We start from the raw sequence: 6,822 nt of genomic DNA on the forward strand, positions 1-6,822 counted from the left end.
ACTTTGGCAGCTTTGTATAAGGTTTTCCTGATTCTCTGGCTCCCCTGGGTGGCAAAGAGAATAAATTCAAGTTTCTAGGATTCCTGCTTTCCGTATAAGCATTCTTGTCTACAATTTATTGACACTTCAACAACTCCAGTGTCTGACACACTTGGCTTGATTTACACTTAGCCCACAAGTGCTTGTACATAGATCTCTTTGGGGGTCCACCTGCTCTCCTGGCTGTGGTGGTGCTGTCTGCAGTGAGCCGGCCAAGTCCCCCACTGGCCCTATTTGGGGTGGCCCTTGGCTTTGGGTCAGTGGTACAGCAAGTGGCCCGAGCTTACCCTCCTCTAGAAGCAGTCAGGACATAAAACTCCATCTTAGAATTATTACAGGATTTTGCCAACCAACTGTGTGAACCAGCCCAGAGTCCAGCATGCTTTTAAAAGCCTGGGCGCTGGCCCCATAAGCTGGCCTCATTTGGATTACTCTGAATGAGGCAGGCACAGCATTGAAAAAAATCCAGACCGAGGGGCATTTTAACTGTGACATTGGTAAGGATACCTTTGAAAACACAATATTTGGCCATATTGATTTTTTCATGGTTTCCTGGCAAGCCATTGCTATTGCCAAGTCAAGGAGGTCCCTGAAACCCTACCAACCTTTTAGTTCTCAGGGACAATCTGGAAACACATCCTCAGTAACTGCCGCTTCGTTGTGTTTTCATTTTTACTAACTGTTGCTTATCCCTTTTGTGACCCTTGCTCTTCAGAAACACTAAGCTGCTCGTCCTCACAGGTACAGCCCGTCTCCTCTGGCAGGGAAGTGGCGTCCCCATCCTCCAGCCTCCATACCTCAGCTTAGGAGTCAGCAGCTACCTTGTCCCCCATCCTGCAACCTGGGCCCAGGCTGGGCTATGTTTCTTGTTTCCAGTAATGTTCTATGCACAGCACTGTCTTACAATGATTATGTTGAGATCATTATCTGTTTATGGCTGTTCCCAATTAGATGGAGAACCTTGAGGTGTAGCCTTTATCTCTTTATTTCCTTAAATCAAGTGCTTTCTAGCATAGGGCATGGCCCAAAGTTTATTAAATAAATATATAAATTAGGACAAGAGGAGATAAAATAGCATTTGTTGCCCAGATGCCGTACAGTACTGTGGTGAGGATTTCATAAGGCGTTAATAAACAACTGGGAGATGTACCTAGCACAAAGTGGCCATGTCTGTTGACTGAATGATGGTGGGTCCACATTCTGAAGGTGAAATTGCTGCAGGTCAGAATATAAGCAACTTCCCAGAGTCACACTGTTGCAGTGAGAGCTGAGATGTGAGAACAGCTCTCTGGCCCCTAAGCTCTTGGCTTCATCTGCACCTCCCTGTACACCTGACATCTCCCTGTGGCCCTTCATTTACACCTCTTATATCCCTCACCCCAGCAGGTAGGCAAACATTTTTTGTTAATAATAATCTTTGAATCAACTGTAATACTTTCACAGAATGGCCCTCCATGGGGGAATTCCAGAAATACTTGTTGGATGAATGGATGAATGCCTGGCCTTGGGGAAACTTCCACTGCTGGACAAAGGTGGCTGACAAGGTACTGTATTAGTCCTGTGGAAAATGTACTGATCTCACTATAGTGACCCACTAAGCAGAAACACAATGTTGTAAAATCACGCAGAAGAAGGTAAAGAAAATAAAGTCAGTCTCGAGGACAGTGACAATGAAAATATCTGTGGAATATTTTTAAGTCTCTCAAAACAGAAAGAAGTCATTTTAACCTCCTTACTAAAATTGGATTCTCTGATTTTGGATTATCTGTAAAGATATTAACACATATCAGTCTAATTTTTTGAGACCTGTGAACTGTTATCTGAGCAGGCATGCGCTGTGAGCAGGACACTGAAAGGGGAGGACAAGTGAACATTGCGTCGTCTCACTGGGACAGCACTACAGGGGAGTGAAGGTGACTGGTGGTGCCTTACAAGGCACTAACAACCACAACTGCCCTTTACCACACTCCCTTTCGGTGGCATAAACTTTGCTTATTTAATTCATTGGCCATTTCTACCCACATTCTACCGGTAAGATTTCAGAGAGGTTAGGTCGCGTTGCCCAAGAGATTGCAATGCCAGGAGTTATACTCAGGTCCGTCTCTGGAAGAGTCCACACAAGAGTCCAGCATATTGTCTGTAATTCTCTCTAGCACAGAACCCACAGCCTGCTGGCTGGCCCTGAACCTTTCCAGGTCCATCACCATATCCCCAGGGCAGACTGCTGTTCTCATCCATCATTGGTGAAGGCAGGGCTGTTCTGTGTTGGCAAAGTGCACAATGGACTAGTTAGAAAAATATTTCAAGCTAAAGGCTAATAGGCATTTTCATTATGCAATCTGTAAGGGTGTATTTAAAAGCACAAGGTTTGGCCATATTGGCTCTATTTTGGCACAACTGATGTCCTGGAGACCCACTGTTATTGAAGAAAGTCACCAGGGTCCTTGGAATCCTCCTTGGAAACAGCCTAAGGCTCCTTGATACTGCAGTCCCCTCCCCCATCCCTGCCAAGTTCCCCCACACCCCCTTACTCACAGACACACTTTATTCTGCCCCAAAAAGAACTGTGACTGTTCAAGGACAAAGATGACTCTCAAGGACATGTCAAAAGCCACAGTAGTAAGAATGGGATTTCCTGTACTCTCAAGAAACAAAAAAAGTCTGTTCTTTCTTCATTGCTCCCAAGGGTAGTAAATGTACATTGTATTCCCTCCTCCCTAGGAGGTGTCCTCACCATTTGGAAGAACAGGCCAGGCCAGCACAGGACCAGAAGGAAAACAGTCTGTCGCAGATTGTTCTGGGCAGGACAGGCACCTTTTCACTGCCTTGCAGCTCACTGATGCTGTAAGACAGCTGGGCTGTCACTGGCTGATTAGGCCGCTCAGCCCTGGGAAGGCCAAAGGGAAGTCAGGTAGGGACAGAACACGTATACACTACTTAAGCATCTTGGCACAGGGAGCAATGCATTTGCATTGTGGGACATTTAGGAGACACACTTGATAGTGAATGAGGCTGGAGACAGGCATGGAAAGGCAGGGTCAGGAGCTCAAGACAGACTTTCCTGACTTTTTCTCTTGGGCTGACCCTGTTCTCTCCCTTCAGAGACCAAGGACAAAAATGTATACTACTGCCAAGCAGGAACAAGGGTTGATAAACAGTGACTGCCTCAGATGAGAGCCTTTGCAAGCATAAGATGTAGTGCCATATTTGTGGAATGTACCCTTTTTTAATAAAAGATACCCATTTACTACAAACTTCCTCAGGAGAAACAGACTTGACATTTTACAATATAAAGAGTTGGTTTCAGGGTCGTTAGTCAGCAACAGCAGCTTCCTCACAGACAGTACTTTTCTCTCTGAGGATGGAGGGCAAGGCTTCTCCAATACTAACATACCTTACCCCTAAGCCTTTGGATGCAGAAGGCAGTTGGAAGGCATGAGTAATGATTGTGGAGTGAGTCATCATTCAGAATCAGCAAGAAATACCCTTTTTGCTGTTTCTCCTTTATATTGGAGAATTAAATAAAGCAACTTTAATTTGCATGACTCTTGGTTGTCATGTCTGCTTCTTTTCCACATCACTCTATTTGTCTGCTAATAGACAACTGACCTTTGTGGTTGTACCCATCCTTGCCAAGAGTTGACTTTGGAAGCAGGTAGCCAATTCTCTAAAACATTCAAGGAGGATTTCATCTCACTTGGCACACCAAGGGTGAGATCAGTTTCACTCGCACACACTCCTCCATGGATCATTAACTCATCTGGGTTCCAAGAACTGAATGTGCCATGCAAGGATGGCATCCATAATGATGCTAACATCTCTAGAGTTCAGATACAGCCTGGTTTCAGAATCTATCTGACATAATGAATAAACCAACACTTTGGTGGTTGTTCCCACCACTTTCCCCCCCACTCCCCCATCCCCCTGTAAAATGACAGCACCTCCTTTCAACAGGGCAAATTCAAATACACAGTCTGTACTGAAATGACTCATCTTTATGTCTAAGGGCTTTAATTTATTTTATTATATTTCAGAATAGACAAAGGACACTAACTCTTCTTCCCTGTCCTTTCCCTCACATGTGCTGATGAAACAAAGAAAAGAAGATGAGTGGAATCTATTTCTGGCATATGAATTTTGTTTTCAGTGTGAAAATCAAGATTATTATGTAGGGCAACAATGATCCTGATTATCCAAATATTAAATGTCTTTATTTCTTCTACTATAATAGAATTGTTAAGGCGACCATAAATGTAGGAATTACTTAATAATTTTCAGTAACTGCAAGCATTCTTAGGTCCTAAGTAAGGAAACTAAGGCAAAGAAAAGTGGTTGATTTTTGTCTGAAGGAAATAATTTGTAATCATAAAAACACTTCTCAACCACAGTCAAAATTAACTCCTTGGAATGGGCAGGGCACATCTTCACAACAGCAAACAAGTCCTGTAGCTACATGGGAGATATACCACCCCTCCCCACCGATCAGAGGGAAGACAGGCTGGAGTTTTCTGACTCATTCATAGCTAGATCACCTCTTAGCCTCTGTGGTTCAGAAATGAAAACATTACTCTATTTTATCACAAAAACATGTCCTAAGATCATGCCCTTTTTGGGCCAGTTAAGATTAACTAAAATTTTACAGATAGTATATATAGCAGTGGTTCTCAATCAGAGGACATTTTCTTTTCTGCTACTGGCACCCAGTGGATTCAGGCCTGTGATGATGCCGAACATCCTACAATGTACAGACCAGTGCCCGACAAAAGAATTATCTGCCCTAATATGTCAACAGTGCCAAGGCATACCTGTATTAGAAGAAACCCTGCATTGGAAGAAAGCTGGTAAATATCTCTTTTTTCTAGTAAGTTTATGATAATGCTTTTACCATTCAACCATTCACCAAATATTTATTCAGCATCTATAAGGCACTATGAAGAAAAACAAGGTCACTGTCTTCCTGAGCCGTACAATTCAAAGAGAGGAAATAAGCAAATAAGATAATTGTAGATTGTGGTATATATTGTAAAGGAAATAAACAGGTAACAACAGAGTAGTCAGGAGGTGCATTATATAATATGGGCAAGGAAGACTTAATCTTCCTGAGGAAATGAGGATGCTTTTGACAGCAAATAACAGAGACCCCTAATTGAAGTTGGCTTGAACAGTAAAGAAATTTTTAAGTTCATATAACTTAAGCCTAGAGGTAGGGTTGGTCTCAGGACTGGCTTAAACCCTAGACTCCAACTTCTACCCAACTTCTCTTCAGGTGTCTCATAATGATGGACCCTACACACTCACCTACTCCAAAAAAATAGTTAAGGCGGACTGATTAAATAAAAGGGGCCTACAAAAATGAATAACCCCGACTCCTAACATGCTAGGAATGCCTACTAACATAACTAAATGTTTTATTTATATCTAATCCTTCCAAATTCCCAACAAGATGGATCTCCATTTTATAGATGAGGAAACTGAGGGCCACAGAATTTGAAGATTGCATAGCTATTACCTACTAATGACATGTTTAGTGGTTTACATACATTTTTTTTACATGCACCTTATGAAGTGGAACACAGGAAGACTTAAGAATTTCTCAGGGTCACACAGCTGGCAAGTTAGTTAAGTGTATATAGTCAAGATTCAAGCCATGAAGTCCAACTCCAGGAGGGCCAGTGCTCTTGCAGGCTGCACTATTGAGTACATCACTATTGCCCGAGGATTTAAACCTGATCCAAATCCATCAGGCTCCAACGACCAAGAACAAACAGTTCCTTTCTCTTTTCTGCACAGCTTTCCTCACATAGAACGTGGGACGCACACCTTCCAAAAATCTCAAAGTTCTACTTCTGTTCAAAAATGCTATGAGTCCACGAATTTTAATATAAGGTTTTGATATGCAAAAAAAGTGGTGGTGGGGAGGGGTTTTGTAAGGCATAACCAAAATAATTTCACCTTTAGATAGCTACTATTATTGTCCCCATTTTAAAGGTGAGTTAAGTGCAGCAATTGATTAAGCAGCTGGTTTAAGTGCTAGGCCATCCATTTATATCATAAACCGAGCCTTTTAGTCTCGTTTCTGACTTTATCAAAGATTTGGCATACTTTCCAGGATTTAGGTTTTTGTGACTTTAGGTTACTTCTAACCTAACTAGTTACACGCGTTTGAACTGAGCTTGCAGTTCTATGAGCCTGAAGGAGAGTGAGGCAGAAGATACCAGGCAAACTTAAAGACAAAGAAGGGTATGAAAGACCTGATAACAGCACCGGAGTTCTACCTTTTTTTCTTTTCATAACTTTTGACTGAAAAGTTAACAGGAACATCGCTTTTCAGGACAAACAAATGGGGTTTCCGATCAAACAAATAAATCGTTATCAAACAATCTATGGCTAGGAGCGGCAGGGCAGGGCGGCACAAGGTCTGTGCAAGACGTACCAAAAACAGGCAGCCAAGTGTTACCGCAGACAGACTTCCAAATCGCGCCACATCCAAAAATGTTTTAAAGGAAGGAAAAACAAAACCTGACATTTTATTCCAAATACCTGCCGACTGATGAATACGCGAACATTTAACACAAACCCCGTGCTTATTACTCGCGGTGGAAACGGATATCCCTTCTCCATAATCAACCAATTGTGGGATAATACAGACCACTAGCGACACGAACACAAAACGACCAAACACGCGACTCAACACAGAAAACGCGCAAATGCAATGGAGGAAAGCGGGCTCTCGCGAGAGTTCCTCAAGACAAAGCCGGGTCCCAGCACGAACTGCTGCCAAGA

The sequence above is a fragment of the Desmodus rotundus genome, chromosome 3 (genome assembly GCF_022682495.2).
Source record: "Desmodus rotundus isolate HL8 chromosome 3, HLdesRot8A.1, whole genome shotgun sequence".
In the NCBI taxonomy this organism is placed as follows: domain Eukaryota; kingdom Metazoa; phylum Chordata; class Mammalia; order Chiroptera; family Phyllostomidae; genus Desmodus; species Desmodus rotundus.